This window comes from Triticum urartu, chromosome 7, assembly GCF_003073215.2.
Source record: "Triticum urartu cultivar G1812 chromosome 7, Tu2.1, whole genome shotgun sequence".
Lineage (NCBI taxonomy): Eukaryota > Viridiplantae > Streptophyta > Magnoliopsida > Poales > Poaceae > Triticum > Triticum urartu.
In genome coordinates this window covers 623,280,604-623,299,296 of record NC_053028.1, presented here as the reverse complement: position 1 = coordinate 623,299,296, position 18,693 = coordinate 623,280,604, and the positions used below count along the sequence as shown (strand labels likewise).

The following is an 18,693-nucleotide window of genomic DNA, read 5'->3' as shown; positions in this document are numbered from 1 at the left end:
TGTTGTGGTAGGTGACATCATCGATTACTACAGATTGGTGACGATAAACGTCACTGGAATGTCTCAGCCTGTGAGCACACCCGGCTGCCAATTTCTGTGACGGTCTGGTATTTTGCATGACAAACTTGATAGTCATTGAATACTACGAATGTGTGATGATCAATTTTTTGTCATTTAACGTCTAGCAATGGGACCCACCATAGCTAGTTTTTCTGACAGGTCCCACCATAGCGTTCATGGGCTAATGAGAGGTAGGTTTTGACAGTGGGCCATAATCTTTCCAAAGGCTATTGAGCATTGTAATTATTTTGTACTATCAAATATAAGTAGGTAGTGGCCATGGAAATACTTATAATTATTTGCTTTTATAAATGGAAAACATTGTGTTGTTCTTTCTTCGATGGTTATATTGTTCTTTCAAATATAAATAGGCAGCGGCTCAGAAAATAACTTTAATCGGGCGTTCATGGCCTGATTTTTTATCTCAAAAATAAAAATGTAAATAAGAGAAAGAACTGCTAATGGGAAAAATAATTTTTAATTAACACAATTTTTTTCTTATATATAGAATAAATAGGTAGTGGCTATGCGAAAAACTTCAATTGGGTGCTCGGGCGCTAATGTTGTTTCGTTGTATCTCAAAAGTTAAAATGGAAGTAGTAGAGTGGATGGGAAATCTTATTTTTTATTCTTATCAATAAACAAGTAGTTGTTGGGCGAAAAACATGAATGTGAATGTGGGTGCCCGTGAGGTGATGTTGTTTCGTTTGTATCTAAAAAATTAATAAAACCAAGTCGATGCAAAAATTATTGCTACAGAGTTCAAACCGGGTACCACCATGATCTGCACCAACATCGCTGCCATTAGGAAAGAGTTCAGACGCATATAAATTATTATAGAGGTTCTTAATTATCTTCTTGGACTATACGCCTAGGCATGTATGACTATGTAGATTAGTTCTTTCTTCTCGGGGCATATGTGACTCGATATGATCGTCTTCTTGGTTCTAGGCAGGATTATGATTAGACGAAGCACGACACGGATCAGTTTCGACCGTTGCCAATTCCAAATACTACTTCCGTCACGGTTTAGAAGGTGTGCTTGGAAATTCTTTAGGATCTAGGTAGTTATCTATTGCTTGTGAGATGTGCTAAAAAATAGCATTCACACTACCCATGCATATAGAAATAGTATATCGGAGTACTAATTAGCTACTAGAAATAAATGCAATGCGCCCTAAACCTTGTCTATTGTGGAAACACACACAAATTTAATCGTGCCTTCTAAACTGTGACGGAGGGAGTAAGTGTCTCCACTCCCGTGTACCAATCTTAATTGAATCCATCTGACCACCATATCGTACGAAGCCCGCATCGCACCGTCTACCACTTTTGACATATTTATTTACAACTCCAAAAAAACTGCATGAAAAAACACACCATAATGTATTTGAAAGATTTGCCTTTTTAATAATCATTTGATACTTATTTCGAATTAAATGAATTACATAATATTATGTGGAAATTAAGGGCCTGTTCGTATCCACTCCACTCCAGCAAATCGTTAGCTCCACTCCCAACTCCTAGGTTGCTGGCTCCCCACTACAAATCAGGAGCAGACAACTTGTTCGGCAACTAACTCCAGCTCCTAGGTTACTGGCTCCCCACAATACATGAGCTTGTTTTCACACTGCTCGATACGTGACTGTGTTCACTTGTTGTGGCAAGGATTCAACATAGTTCACAAAATTGCACAAATATGCTGTAAATTCTGAATTAATCATCTCGTTAAAAAAAAAAACTATTTTCCCTCCACCCACGTACTCTCCCTCCACTTCTCTAAATCCTTTTCCGCATCCACCCTGTGTCCCCACCCGTCGAAGACCCATCCAAAATTACTCTTCTATTTCGCCCGCAAAGGGGCACCACTAAAAGCCACCGCCCACCCTGACATTTTTTCGCCAGATTCAATCTGTTCTCCTATCCCACGATTGCAGTGATCAGGGCCGGGAGATTGGGGATCGCCGGCTGGGTGTCCCGCCGGTTCGAGCTCGGATCCACAGCATCAACCAGCCCCGCGAGCACTCCTCTCTATTCTCCCCCTGATTTGCAGCGACGGGCGACGGCGGATTGAAGGAGGCCGCCCCACCAGCGGAGCTCGGATCCACCGCATCAACCCGCGCGCGAGCCTTTCCCCACCGATTACAGCGACCGACGATGGCTCTTAGTAATTTTCTCATCCCGCCTTCCTCATCCCTCAAGCCCTTAATGTTCAGTGATTAGGGTTCATGCATGCCACTAATCATCTCGCCCTTCTCGTTAATTAGGATCACCAGGATACAACGAAGGGATTTGCGGGAGAAAAGCACCGAGGCGAGGTTGACGAAAGAGAGAAGGTGAGATACAGAGTTGTATTGGAGAGGAATTCAGAGTTTCCAGTTTTACAAGTCATACCCACACACGGTAGCAGCTGGCCCCTTTAACTGAACTCAGGCACCACACGGCCATAGTGCTTGTGGTTAAAACCTGAAACCTTAAATTGATTTCTACTGTCTGCTTGTGGTTAGCTAAAACTTGAAAGTTATTCCACTGCCTGCTTGTGGTTCTGCTGCCCCATAAATAGTCCCTAACTAGTGCTGTCAAAACTGAATAAACACTGAGACTGCACTTGATTTTGACACCTTACGGAGATGTATAGCCCTGTGCTAGTGTACTTTTATCTCCACTACTAAATACGGAGTAAAAGAGAAGTACACTTAATATTTGCCTTGCCGCTCCTAACTGATTGCTACCCATGATGTTAAGGGTATGAAGCTGACAAGCATTTTCGTACGCCCAGAACTTGATAAAAGCAGATACATGGTAAACTCAAGCTGCTCCTACTTTACAAACGTACAACACCATCCATTGAGCCTTAATTTTCAAAGAGTATAGTGAACTTTCTGGTTTTCGGAACTATGCCAACAGCAACAGTAATAGTATTTTTTGTTGTTTTTTTTGTTTTGAACATTCTGGACATGTAAAATGGCTTTCACTTAAACAGTTAGTTATATACAATATTAGTGCATCCTGTGTTTGCATCCTGACTTATCTACTTTATTATATTCATTTAAGCTCCAGGAAAGTACATTTGCACATGTAAAATTGTTGCTTCTTTTGAGGTCCATTTCCAAACAAGTTTAAGCAGAATTTGTTTATCTAGTGTTACCATAGGCTAGTGTTCTTTTGGTAATTCATTCAGTTCACTCACTATTCATCTTTAACAGCTTCAGTTGCTAAAATAATGCCAACACTTCCGGAGAGTGAGAGGGAAACAAGGGCATATCTTGCGGAAAGGAAAAGCAAGAGTGAGGCATATTTGAAGGTAAGGGATGCAAGGATTGCAGAATGCAAGGATGCGGAGCAGCAACCTCTTAGAGACATACAAAGCATAGCTTGTAGACTTGTATACCCTACTGCCTCTAATGCGCAACCGACAAAAATGCAGGAGGTGTCGGTGATCGCAGTGTCTCAGAGTATGAACCAAATGTTGAAGAGGAGGCCCATTTTGCAGAAGAAGCTTTGAGAGATGAAGACGAAGCCGCTCTTGCCATGTCCAAAGAAATGGTAATATATTGTGTGGACTTGCTTCTTAAATAATGTGTACATCAATGTGGACTCACCGGCTTTAATTCTATCTTGCTCGTATCATGTGTATGTCACTCTGCACCACATCACCTTCCTTTCTAGCATGGGTTATGCATCAAGATCCGGGTGATCTGGGACCTCTACTTCATCAGCATAGATCTGAGAAGAAAGAATTGAACAGAAGGATAGAGATGCGAGAGATGCAAGTGACAGGTACATGTCTTGTTTCTCTTTGTGTTCTGGTTTTTTCTTTTTGCCTGCTTTTGTGCATGTGCGCAGTGCACCCATGATAGTGAGAAAATGAGAATACAAATCTACGTGAACAAGACATTCGCCTTCAGTTCTTGTAATGAAAGTTGCACTAAGGAATGCTTTGTTGTTTATGTATTGTTTCATCCAAATCCAATCATCCAAAGTAACATAAAAAAATATATGCTTGTAATGAGAAATACACGTTTTGCTGCATGGTTTTTTGCTGCTGCACCACAAAGGCATGAGAATAACATTGTAATGCATGGTTTCTAATCCTGAAATCTAGTATGATTTGTTCATTGTTTTATGTTCTTGCTTTTAGCAGAATGATATCGGCTGGTAGAGTTTGCTCTAGAAAAATTGTTATCCTAGCATAGTTTCTTCTTGCCTGGGTTGTTGACTTGATATATTATTTGTGTTGCTTGGTGCTTTTTAAAAAGATAAATGAAATCTAGTTCTTGGTTTTGCATGTTTTTTTAACCATTATAAGCTATTCTTGGGTTTACTCTTTCATTTACCCATCTGTATGCTTGCCTTGACATTTAATAATGTACCGCTTTATTTTAGATTATTAATTTGATAGATTGTAAGCCTCGTAGTGGTACTCTTGTACCTTGTTATCTTGTCTGTTTTCATCTCATCAAAGGTACAACGTTGTTGTGTTTGTTCAATTTATAGGCATTGAGAGGAGTTAGCCGCGAGGCTTGAAGCACAAGTGACAAGACACCACGTGATGATTGGGTATGATAAGCTCTACGTTCACATACAACGGGTGCAAGCCAGTTTCACACACGCAGAATACTTGAGTTAAACTTGACGAGCCTAACATATGCAGATATGGCCTCAGAACACTGAGACCGAAAGGTTGAGCGTGAATCATATAGTAGATATGATCAATATAGTGATGTTCACCATTGAAAACTATTTCATCTCATGTGATGATCGGACATCGTGTAGTTGATATGAATCACGTGATCACTTAGATGATTAGAGTGATGTCTATCTAAGTGGGAGTTTTTAAATAATTTGATTAATTGAATTTTAATTTATCATGAACTTATTACCTGATAATATTTTTCATGTCTATGTTGTTGTAGATAGATGGCCCGTTCTGTTGTTTCGTTGAATTTTAGTATGTTCCTACAGAAAGCTAAGTTGAAAGATAATGGTAGCAACTATACGGAATGGGTCCGTAACTTGAGGATTATCCTCGTTACTACACAGAAGAATTGTGTCCTCTAAGCATCGCTAGCTGACAAACCCGCTGCAGGAGCAACGTCAGATGTTGTAAACACCTGGCAGGGCAAAACTGATGACTACTCGATAGTTTAGTGTGCCACGCTTTAGGACTTAGAACCGGGACTTCAATGACGTTTAGAACGTCATGGAGCATATGAGATGTTTCAGGAGTTGAAGTTAATATTTCAAGCAAATGCCCAGATTGAGAGATATGAAGTCTTCAATAAGTTTTACAGCTACAAAATGGAGGAGAATAGTTATGTCAGTGAACATTTACTCAGAATGTCTGGGTATCTGTTGGTGTCAAAACCGGCGGATCTCGGGTAGGGGGTCTCGAATTGTGCGCGACACAATGTTTACCCAGGTTCGGACCCTCTCTATGGAGGTAATACTCTACTTTCTGCTTGATGATCTTGACGGATATGCGTATTACAAAAATTGATCTACCACGAGATTGTAATGGCTAAACTCTAGAAGTCTAGCCTGTATAACTATGGTAATGAGTCTCTCCCCTCTTTGGACTAAGTCCTCAGGTTTATATAGACACAGGGGGTCTAGGGTTACACAAGGTCACTTACCAAGAAAGGAATCTACATGTTCGATCGACAAGCTTGCCCTCCACACCAAGAAAAATCCCATCCGAACACGGGTACAGTTTTCAGTCTTCGTATCTTCACAGTCCATCAGTCCGGCCCATGGCTAACAGGCCGGACGCCCGAGGACCCCTTTGTAACGCCCTCGATGCGGCTATATCTCCCATGTGTCGAAGCACGACTTAGAGGCATAACCGCATTGAAAGCAATGTCGTAAGTGAGGTAATCTTCACACAACCCATGTAATACATACGGGAAAAAGATACATAGTTGGCTTACAATCGCCACTTCACACAATACATGATTAAAGCATTACATCATCCAGATACAATCAAGGCCTGACTATGGAACCAAAATAAAAGAAGACTACCCCAAATGCTACATAGATCCCTGATCGTCCCAACTGGGCTCCACTACTGATCAAAAGAAAAATGAAACATCACAATGAACAAGGTCTTCATCGAGCTCCTCCTTGAGCTTGGTTGCGTCACCTGCACGGTAACATCGGCACCTGAAACTGGTTTAGGAAGTAATCTGTGAGTCACGAGGACTCAGCAATCTCACACCCTCGCGATCAAGACTATTTAAGCTTATAGGAAGAGTAAAAGTATGAGGTGAAGCTGCAGCAAGAGACTAGCATATTTGGTGGCTAACATACGCAAATGAGAGCGAGAAGAGAAGGCAAAAGCATGATCGATGAACTATGATCAATAAGTGATCCTAGAACAACCTACGTCAAACATTACTCCAATACCGTATTCACTTCCCGGACCCTGCCGAGAAGAGACCATCATGGCTACACACGCGGTTGATGTATTTTAATTAAGATAAACTTCATGTTTTCTACAACCGGACATTAACAAATTCCCATATGCCCATAACCGCGGGCACGGCTTCCGAAAGTTCAATCCCTGCAGGGGTGTCCCAACTTAGCCCATCACAAGCTCTCATGGTCAACGAAGAATATTCCTTCTCTCAAGACAATCCGACAGACTCGGCATCCCGGTTACAAGACATCCTCGACAATGGTAAAACAAGTCCAGCAAAGCCACCCGAATGTGCCGACAAATCCCGATAGGAGCTGCACATATCTCGTTCTCAGGGCACACCGGATTGTCCAAACTTCCGATAGGCCAGCCCAGAGTTGCCCCTGGTGGCCACCGGCGGCTGACAAGGTGGACCAACACTCAGAGGAGCACTGGCCCGTGGGGGTTAAAATAATGATGACCCTCGGAAGCGCGACTCTCAAGGGAAAAGTAGGTGGTGGTGAGGCAAATGGTAAAACCAAGGTTGGGCCTTGCTGGAGGAGTTTTATTCAAATTGAACTGTCAAGGGGTTCCCATTATAACCCAACCGTGTAAGGAACGCAAAATCCGGGAACATAACACCGATATGACGGAAACTAGGGCAGCAAGAGTGGAACAAAACACCAGGCATAAGGCCGAGCCTTCCACCCTTTACCAACTATATAGGTGCATTAATTAAATAAGAGATATTGTGATATCCCAACAAGAATATCCATGTTCCAATAAGGAACAAACTCCAATCTTCACCTGCAACTAACAACGCTATAAGAGGGGCTGAGCAAAGCGGTGACATAGCCAAACAACGGTTTGCTAGGACAAGGTGGGTTAGAGGCTTGGCTTAACAATACGGGAGGCAGGATAAGCAAGTGGTAGGTATCGCATCATAGGCATAGCAAAAGAGCGAGCAACTAGCAAGCAAAGATAGAAGTGATTTCGAGGGTATGGTCATCTTGCCTGAAATCCCGCAAGGAAGAAGAACGAGTCCATGAAGAAGACAAATGGACGTAGTCGAACGGGTCCTCACAAATGCGACGTTATCGGAACCAACCCGAAGAAGCAACACCGGAAAGAAGCACACAACATAGTAAACAACCAACACATGAACATGGCATGATATGCGGGATGCAACATGTGATACATATGCATGATTTGGAAAGGAATGATTGAACATGTCCTCAACTTAGAAAACCAAGCGTGCCACTAGAAAGATGAGTTGATTTCGGTCGAAATCGATATAAAGATCACCGGAATCGGATGCACGGGTTGTAAATGACAAGCAAAACAAATATGACACCGGGCTGCGATTAACAGCACGAGACCATCCAAATGCATCAAGAACAACATGCTACAGCACTCCAACATAGCAACAAAATATATGGCAGGGATCCACTCAAGATGCTTGACAAAAGATGAACACTGAGCTATGGCTAATTCAATCGATAGCAGGATCAAACAAGCATGACAAAAGTGCAAATGATAACAGGTTTCAGACTTAGTGAAATTAACAGCAAGTCAGGATTTTAACATCAGGAAGCAATGTTTACAGCAATGAAACAACATGTTACAGGAACATATCATGGCAAAGCAAGGCATGGCATGAAGCTACTCAAGGCATACAACAAAAGTCCCTTAGTGACCATTTGCCAAAAGGGATCAGAAAATACAATTGCAAGCAAAGACATGGATGGATAGAGCACAATATTATCTACAAAACATCCTTACTGATCATGCTCAAAAGAGGCATGGATCACTAGGAAACAACATGAACATATGGCATAAAAATAATGACAGGGCAAGGACATAGTGAAATTCTAAGTCCCTGAAATCAGCATCATTGAGTAAGCTACTTTACATGCTTGTGCTAGTCACCACAAAGATCACAAAAATACATGGCATACACCCCTGTAAAGATGGCATGGCATTTTACAAAACACATGTAGAGCACAAGATCATAGCATGCACACATTAATCATGGCAAAAATGACAAAAGTGCATTTGCTGAAACAGATCTGAAACTATCATCACATAGCCCTCTTTCAACAGCATTTCAGGCATCAAGATGAGCTCAAATAAAAATGATGCAATGAGATGAAATGATGTACTCTTCGAGACGAACATTTTGATATGCTACACACACAAATCGAAGCCATGATGAGGAAGTTATGTCATGTCAAAATATGCAAAAATCTAGGGGTTCGGGGGGGGGGGGGGAAGTCAACCGAGATATGAACTGGATCTGGATCTGGCTGGGGCACGCGTTTCAATGATGGGCGGACTTCTCTCGCCGGAGTTTGAGGAGGACCTTCGGCCGTGCAGAGGTGGTCCGGCGAAGGGGAAGACGCGGGACGGGGCGGAGGAGGTCGCCGGCGCCGGAGCTCGCGGCGGTTCCGGCGGGCGGCGGGCGGAGCGCGCCGGTGCAGGGCGCGGGGCGGGTCGGCGAGGGCTCAGGCGTGCGGGAGGCGGCAGCGGTCGGCGGCCGCGGCGGAGAGGCGGCGCCACGCGGGCTCTCTCCACGGGTGGCGGCGGCGAACGGTTGGGCCCCGTGGGCCCGATCTGGGCCGCGCGGGCCGGCGACGGGGCTGGAGGAGAGAGAGGGCGGCAGTGGCTGACGTGGCGCAGCCGGATTCGTCGGCGGCGGCGGCTGAACATGTCCAGGCGCGGTGGAGGTTTCGTCCGGGCGCGAGGTAGAGGAAGGCTAGGGTTTGTACCGCGAATTTTTCGGGGGAGGCCACATATTTATAGGTGGAGGAAGCTAGGAGAGTCCCAATGAGGTGCGGTTTTCGGCCACGCGATCGTGATCGAACGAACTAGATGAAGGAAGGGGTTTAGGCGGGTTTTGGGCCACTTTGGAGGGGTGTTGGGCTGCAACACACACGAGGCCTTTTCGGTCCCTCGGTTAACCGTTGGAGTATCAAAAAAAGTCCAAGTGGCACGAAACTTGACAGGCGGTCTACCGGTAGTAAACCAAGGCCGCTTGACAAGTCTCGGTCCAATCCAAAAACGTTTAACATCCACACACAAGAAGAGGTAGAAAGGGACACCGGGTGACATAGGAGCGCCGGATTGAGAAACGGACAACGGGGAAAATGTTCGGATGCATGAGACGAACATGTATGCAAATGAAATGCACATGATGACATGATATGAAATGCAACACGCAAGCAAATGACATGGCAACGACAGCGAATAACTGGAAGACACCTGGCACATCGGTGTCGGGGCGTCACAACACTCCACTACGAGAGGATCTCGATCCGAGATCCTAGGGATGGCACTGAAGGGGAAAGGAAGAGGAAGAGGTGAGGTGAAACTATGTTGCTTCTTTGACAAACGAGTGAAACCAAAGAACCTTGCGAGGTTGAACAAATTCGAGAAAAGAATACAACGAAGCTGAACAAAGTCGAAAACACTCCGTTAGAAAAGAGGGACAAAGAACATTGCGAAAAACCTTGAGGTTGAAGGGCAAGATATATATTGAAACCACTCCGGTTAAGAAGGGATAAGCAAGGAAAAGAATATGAACTTGGCAAAACAAGAAGATGGGTTGAAAAGAGCAACATCACAATGCCTCCGAAACGAAAGAATAGAAGATAGATAATTGAAATAGGAGAATTAAAAAGAAAATGCCAACTTCTGTCACCAAAAGAGTTTGAAAAGGCATCCTTAAGAGAAGGGTCGAACGGAGTTGTTGGAAAACCAACAATGAAAAGATAAGCTTTAAGTAGGCTTATGGAAAGCATCTCTAAATCAAGAGGTGAAATTCTGCCACTAACGGAAACAATAGATTGGATTGGTATGAAAGAAGACGAGGAACTTGTTCACCGGAAGGATAAAAGAAGAACTTGGGTACTTTATAAGCACCATAGATAACAACAATCCTTAGGGAAGGCTTTAGGTGAAATATAACCCAAGATAACTCCAACGAAGAGGTTGATGGATTTAAAATATCTCATTTTTAACAACGTGTGAATCACGAAGCATGAACTCAAATTATCAAGAATGACATAATACCACCTTCAATGATACGGAAAAAAATTGCACTCCGGATTGCAAAATGAAGAAAGCTTGAGCTTATCTGAAAAGAATCTCGATGAACACTTCGAGAAGGAATTAATTCCTTGATGAACCAACATGTAGAGCTTCCATTAAAAACTCTGGTAAAAAAAAGAACGATCAAACAAAATGAAGGATGAAAAGAATAAGGTTGAAGCCTTGCAATGATTTTAGATGGATCTTCGTGATGATATAATTGAGAGATCTTGGAACTCCGGGTAAGAAAAGATAAAGTATCTCAAACCGAGAATTTGATATGATGAACCACTCCGGAAAGCAGGAATTAGAATGCTTGGATGAAACAAGAATAAGACTTATGTTATGCGTATCCTTCACCAATTTAAATTGATAACAAAAAACAGATTTGGCATACTACTTATTCTCGTAGAAAGGACTAAGAGAGAGATATAGCACAAACTTGAGAAGGTCTTCAACGAACCACCGGTATGATTGGAACGACGAATGAATTGATCAGATAACAGCGGAAGAGAATCCTGGAAGAACCACCGTAAGAATTGGAAATGAATGAAATGAAGATACAATTCACTGGGAAAAATTTGAAAATGAAAGAAGATACTTGATAGAATTTAGATACATGAGTACGACTAGATCACGAGCTGATTAGAGAATACTTGAATGATGCACCGGTAAGATTTTGAGAATGAGGGCTGAGAGCTGAGAATAAATAAATCTTCTGAAATGATGTGCTTCAGAGTAAAGAAATGGAAACAACTCATGAAATGCTCCGGATAGGTGAAAAGAATACTCACAATCAAAACGATTATGAGAGGATGGCGGTAAGCTAGCATCATGAATCTTCGAGAGAATGGATAAGATTGAAGAGAAACTCTTCTTCGATCTTCCAATCTGAGAATGACGAGGAGAAACACCACCATGAATTATTGAGGCACTCCGGAATGAAGAATGGAATGGTTGATCCAACGATAAAAAGAAATTGAGAGATCTTGAAGAAACACATCTGACTGATAAAAATTCATTCGTACATCAAACTTTGAAAAGAATTTGAGAATAACTCCGGAAAGAATTAGAAGAGTCAGGTAAGATCCTGGGAAAAGACCTGTGGGTTAGGGACCACTCAAAAGAAATACATTTGGAATGATTTTGAAGAGAGATCGCGCCGGTTGAATTAAAAGGCATGAGATAACAACCTTGAGATAGGTTTGAACGGAACTTGAATGGAAAGACGAGCCTTCTAAGATATCTTCAGCACCCCGAAACAAATGAATAGCGAGAAGTGAATTATAATGTGGTGCAACGGCATAAGAAAACATTTGAAAACGAGGAAAGGATAAAATCAACACCGAAAGCTTGAATTGAATCCGCCGGAGAAGAAAAGAATGAAGAATATTGAACTTGTAGCTTCCTTAGCATCTTCATGAGAATCACCGAAAAAGAACATTGACGGAAAGGAATGGAGAGACTTCCCATAAATAAAAGGATATGTGATTAAGAAATCTGGGTCCTTGAAGAAAAAAGGGTGGGAGGGAGGGACAACAAAGACAACTTGGAATGGATGAAACGAACACCATTGAGAAAACTGAGATTGAATCTTGTGGATGTTGAAAATGAACGGATCCATTTGAAAAGATACACACTGGTTGGAAAAGAATTGGCATGACCATCTTGATGATCGAAAAGGATTAGTATCCACATAGAAGTATGAGAACACCATTTATGAAAGGTATGAAATCAACATTTGACTTCGAAGCAACTCGAATACCACAACTGGAAACAAAACAAGGATTGGCTTGTAGAATAAGCCGGAACAAACATATGATAGAGATTTCGTCCGAAGTTTTCGTGGTGGGGCCTACATGGGCTCGATCGTATAGCACCATCATGTACAACGCGGTGCACATGACATACAAAGCGTCCCCGAGTCAGCATAGCCAAGGACTCTTTAAGACGCAACGAGACCACTGTAAAAACCAAACCGTGGATAGACGGACCACTAGACGTTGAACCGTAATTTTATATCATATATCTGTCGGAAAGATATCCTAAGATCTACTTGAATTCCCACTTATAAACTCCCGAAACTTTCCGGTTATGCAATCAGGTGTTGGGGATACAGGGGAAGCATAATATCTCACCCAAAACTAGCAAATCCTACATCCAACTGTATCCATCCTTCAACACATAACCAAGAAACCTTCGGAATTCATTTACCTCAACCTTCGAAAACATCCGTTATACGAGTTATGGCAATACACCCGAACTCCCACCCCAGTACTGGGTGACGTCGAGGTTATCTCACCAACAACTGCATAAAAGAGATTTTCGATGTCGGCGAAACTCAGGTATTCCAGAACTGCAACGATAAAATTGTGACGACAACACCTCGGAGCTCAACTCCCCGGGACACTGCCACAACCCCTAAATGTTAGGAGGCACCAAGAACAATGTTCTCGTCACAAAACCATCAGAACAATTCCAAGATACCCGCGTGATCCTAAATTTTTTTAGTGAAATTTGAGAAGAGAAGAGTCAAAACTCTACGCCAGGATGCCTCACCAGAGCGATGAAGGGACTGAAGAGTAAAAGGAATCCTACTCTCCGATATATATAATCCTAAATGACTCAAAACATTTTTTTTTCTAGACTCAACAATGCTAGCGATTTGATCAAGCAGGGGACTCCTAAGGTCGGGGAAGGCTCTGATTACCAACTTGTAACGCCCTCGATGCGGTTATATCTCCCACGTGTTGAAGCACGACTTAGAGGCATAACCGCATTGAAAGCAATGTCGCAAGTGAGGTAATCTTCACACAACCCATGTAATACATACGGGAAAAAGATACATAGTTGGCTTACAATCGCCACTTCACACAATACATGATTAAAGCATTACATCATCCAGATACAATCAAGGCCCGACTACGGAACCAAAATAAAAGAAGACTACCCCAAATGCTACACAGATCCCCGATCGTCCCAACTGGGCTCCACTACTGATCAAAAAGAAAACGAAACACCACAACGAACAAGGTCTTCATCGAGCTCCCCCTTGAGCTCGGTTGTGTCACCTGCACGGTAATACCGGCACCTGCAAACTGGTTTAGGAAGTAATCTGTGAGTCACGGGGACTCAGCAATCTCACACCCTCACGATCAAGACTATTTAAGCTTATAGGAAGGGTAAAATTATGAGGTGGAGCTGCAGCAAGCGACTAGCATATTTGGTGGCCAACATACGCAAATGAGAGCGAGAAGAGAAGGAAAAAGCACGATCGATGAACTATGATCAATAAGTGATCCTAGAACAACCTACGTCAAACATTACTTCAATACCGTGTTCACTTCCCAGACCCCACCAAGAAGAGACCATCATGGCTACACACGCGGTTGATGTATTTTAATTAAGATAAACTTCAGGTTTTCTACAACCGGACATTAACAAATTCCCATCTTCCCATAACCACGGGCACGGCTTTCGAAAGTTCAATCCCTGCAGGGGTGTCCCAACTTAGCCCATCACAAACTCTCATGGTCAACGAAGGATATTCCTTCTCCCAAGACAATTCGACAGACTCGGCATCCCGGTTACAAGACATCCTCGACAATGATAAAACAAGTCCAGCAAAGCCACCCGAATGTGCTGACAAATCCCGATAGGAGCTGCACATATCTCGTTCTCAGGGCACATCGGATTGTCCAAACTTCCGGTAGGCCATCCCAGAGTTACCCCTGGTGGCCACCGGCGGCTGACAAGGTGGACCAACACTCAGAGGAGCACTGGCCCCAGGGGGGAGGGGGTTAAAATAATGATAACCCTCGGGAGCACGACTCCCAAGGGAAAAGTAGGTGGTGGTGAGGCAAATGGTAAAACCAAGGTTGGGCCTTGCTGGAGGAGTTTTATTCAAAGCGAACTGTCAAGGGGTTCCATTATAACCCAACCGTGTAAGGAACGCAAAATCCGGGAACATAACACTGATATGATGGAAACTAGGGCAGCAAGAGTGGAACAAAACACCAGGCATAAGGCCGAGCCTTCCATCCTTTACCAACTATATAGGTGCATTAATTAAATAAGAGATATTGTGATATCCCAACAAGAATATCCATGTTCTAACATGGAACAAACTCCAATCTTCAACTGCAACTAACAATGCTATAAGAGGGGCTGAGCAAAGCGGTGACATAGCCAAACAACGGTTTGCTAGGACAAGGTGGGTTAGAGGCTTGACGTAACAATACGGGAGGCAGGATAAGCAAGTGGTAGGTATCGCATCATAGGCATAGCAAAAGAGCGAGCAACTAGCAAGCAAAGATAGAAGTGATTTCGAGGGTATGGTCATCTTGCCTGAGATCCCGCAAGGAAGAAGAACGAGTCCATGAAGAAGACAAACGGACGTAGTCGAACGGGTCCTCACAAATGCGACGTTATTGGAACCAACCCAAAGAAGCAACACCGGAAAGAAGCACACAACATAGTAAACAACCAACACATGAACATGGCATGATATGCGGGATGCAACATGTGATGCATATGCATGATTTGAAAAGGAATGATTGAACCTGGCCTCAACTTGGAAAACCAAGCGTGCCACTAGAAAGATGAGTTGATTTCGGTCGAAATCGATATAAAGATCACCGGAATCGGATGCACGGTTTGTAAATGACAAGCAAAACAAATATGGCACCGGGCTGCGATTAACAGCACGAGACCATCTAAATGCATCAAGAACAATATGCTACGGCACTCCAACATAGCAACAAAATACATGGCAGGGATCCACTCAAGATGCTTGACAAAAGATGAACACTGAGCTACGGCTAATTCAATCGATAGCAGGATCAAACAAACATGGCAAAAGTGCAAATGATAACAGATTTCAGACTTAGTGAAAGTAACGGTAAGTCAGGATTTTAACATCAGGAAGCAATGTTTACAGCAATGAAACAACATGTTACAGGAACATATCATGGCAAAGCAAGGCATGGCATGAAGCTACTCCAAGCATACAACAAAAGTCCTTTAGTGACGATTTGGCAAAAGGGGTCAGAAAATACAATTGCAAGCAAAGACATGAATGGATAGAGCACAACATCATCTACAAAACATCCTTACTGATCATGCTCAAAAGAGGCATGGATCATTAGGAAACAACATGAACATATGGCATAAAAATAATGACAGGGCAAGGACTTAGTGAAATTCTAAGTCCCTGAAATCAGCATCATTGAGTAAGCTACTTTGCATGCTTGTGCTAGTCACCACAAAGATCACAAAAATACATGGCATACACCCCTGTAAAGATGGCATGAAATTCTACAAAACACATGTAGAGCTCAAGATCATAGCATGCACACATTAATCATGGCAAAATGACGAAAGTGCATTTGCTGAAACAGATCTGAAACTATCATCACATAGCCCTCTTCCAACAACATTTCGGGCATCAAGATGAGCTCAAATGAAAATGATGCAATGAGATGAAATGATGTACTCTTCGAGACGACCATTTTGATATGCTACACGCACGAATCGGAGCCACGATGAGGAAGTTATGTTATGTCAAAGTATGCAAAAATCTAGGGGTGGGGGGGGGGGGGGGAGTCAACTGAGATATGAACTGGATCTGGATCTGGCCGGGGCACGTGTTTCGATGATGGCCGGACTTCTCTCGCCAGAGTTTGAGGAGGAGCTTCGGCCGTGCAGAGGTGGTCCGACGAAGGGGAAGACGCGGGACGGGGCGGAGGAGGTCGCCGTCGCCGGAGCTCGCGGCGGCTCCGGCGGGCGGCGGGCGGAGCGCGCCGGTGCAGGGCACGGGGGGGGGAGCTCAGCGAGGGCTCGGGTGTGCGGGAGGCGGCGGCCACGGCGGAGAGGCGGCGCGACGCGGGCTCTCACCACGGGTGGCGGCGGCGAACGGTTGGGCCGCGCGGGCCCGATCCGGGCCGCGCGGGCTGGCGGCGGGGCTGGAGGAAAGAGAGGGCGGCGGTGGCTGACGTGGCGCAGCCGGATTTGTCGGTGGCGGCGGCTGGACATGTCCGAGCGCGGTGGAGATTTCGTCTGGGCGCGAGGTAGAGGAAGGCTAGGGTTTGTACCGCGAATTTTTCGGGGGAGGCCACATATTTATAGGTGGAGGGAGCTAGGAGAGTCCAAATTAGGTGCGGTTTTCGGCCACGCGATCATGATCGAACGACCTAGATGAAGGAAGGGGTTTAGGTGGGTTTTGGGCCACTTTAGAGGGGTGTTGGGCTGCAACACACACGAGGCCTTTTCGGTGCCTCGGTTAACCGTGGGAGTATCAAACGAAGTCCAAATGGCACGAAACTTGGCAGGCAGTCTACCGGTAGGAAACCAAGGCCGCATGACAAGTCTCGGTCCAATCCGAAAAGGTTTAACACCCACACACGAAAAGAGGTAGAAAGGGACACCGGGTGACATAGGAGCGCCGGATTGAGAAACGGACAACGGGGAAAATGCTCAGATGAATGAGACAGACATGTATGCAAATGAAATGCACATGATGACATGATATGAAATGCAACACGCAAGCAAATGACATGGCAACGACAGCGAATAACTGGAAGACACCTGGCACATCGGTCTCGGGGCGTCACACCCTTAGTTCAGGACTCCCTCAGTAGCCCCTGAACCTGGCTTCAATGACAAGGTATCCGGTGCGTAGATCTGTCTTCGGCATTGCGAGGTGGGTTCCTCCTTCCGAACTCCAAGATAGTCTTCGGACGAAACAAACATGTCCGGGTCTGCAACACACAGCCGTAGAGAGTATAGTATTTCACGAATTTAATCTGCTGACAACTTTAGTAATGTGACGTCATGCTTTCCCGGTCATTATTTCGAACCGTTTCCCGTCCCACTGCTCCATGTTTCGGGGCGTGGTTTTTATTGGCACGTCTTGTCGAAGCAAAGATCGTGTCCCCTTATTTCGGGATTTTCATCAATACGAGCATGAGTAACCGGACCGTCTTGCGGGAAAGATTCCTTAGGAATAGGCAGGTTCTTAGGCTTAGGAGGAGGCGTTCAATACCCGCTGCCTTTATAAAGGAACCAAGGGCCGTCTTTTTTATGCCAAACTTCTCCTCGGCCTTCCCAACCTCGAGTTCTAGCACCCAAGGTTCGACTTCATTGCTTCAAGCCTCCCCATCATGTCCGGACCCAGGCCTCAAGGCCGATGGATAGCTTCCTCCATTACATAGGAGGATATTGCAAAGATTCGGGCGGCCAGATACTTGACCGCCGAGATACATGCTACCTCTTGAGCACTGTGTTGGTTTTCCCTTGAAGAGGAAAGGGTGATGCAGTAGAGCAGTGTAAGTATTTCCCTCAATTCTTGAGAACCAAGGTATCAATCCAGTAGGAGGCCACGCACGAGTCCCTCGCACCTACACAAACAAATAAACTCCGCGCAACCAACGCGGTAAAGGGGTTGTCAATCCCTTCACAGTCACCTACGAGGGTGAGATCTGATAGATATGATAAGATTATATTTTTGGTATTTTTATGATAAAGAGAAATAAAGATGCAAGTAAAATAAATGGCACAGGAAATAACTAAGTATTGGAAGATTAATATGATGGAAAATAGACCCCGGGGCCATAGGTTTCACTAGAGGCTTCTCTCGAGAGCATAAGTATTACGGTGGGTGAACAAATTACTGTTGAGCAATTGACAGAATTGAGCATAGTTATGAGAGTATCTAGGTATGATCATGTATACAGACACACGTCCGAGACAAGTAGACTGACTCCTGCCTGCATCTACTACTATTACTCCACACATTGACCGCTATCCAGCATGCATCTAGAGTATTAACTTCAAGAGAACAGAGTAACGCTTTAAGCAAGATGACATGATGTAGAGGGATAAACTAATGCAATATGATATAAACCTCATCTTGTTATCCTCGATGGCAACAATACAATACGTGCCTTGCTGCCCTTACTGTCACCGGGAAAGGACACCACAATATTGAACCCAAAGCTAAGCACTTCTCCCATTGCAAGAAAGATCAATCTAGTAGGCCAAACCAAACTGATAATTCGAAGAGACTTGCAAAGATAACCAATCATATATAAAAGAATTCAGAGAAGATTTAAATATTGTTCATAGATAAACTTGATCATAAACCCACG

At 44.0% G+C, this 18,693-nt stretch overlaps 1 long non-coding RNA gene across 1 annotated transcript; it reads left to right on the top strand.

The window, feature by feature from the left end:
* The first annotated feature begins 1,861 nt into the window (after positions 1–1,861).
* Positions 1,862–4,825, top strand: LOC125520465. Its single transcript, XR_007288687.1, has 5 exons — positions 1,862–2,227; positions 2,328–2,396; positions 3,267–3,364; positions 3,488–3,840; positions 4,558–4,825. It is a non-coding gene; the product is annotated as an uncharacterized LOC125520465 (long non-coding RNA).
* The last annotated feature ends 13,868 nt before the right edge of the window (positions 4,826–18,693 follow it).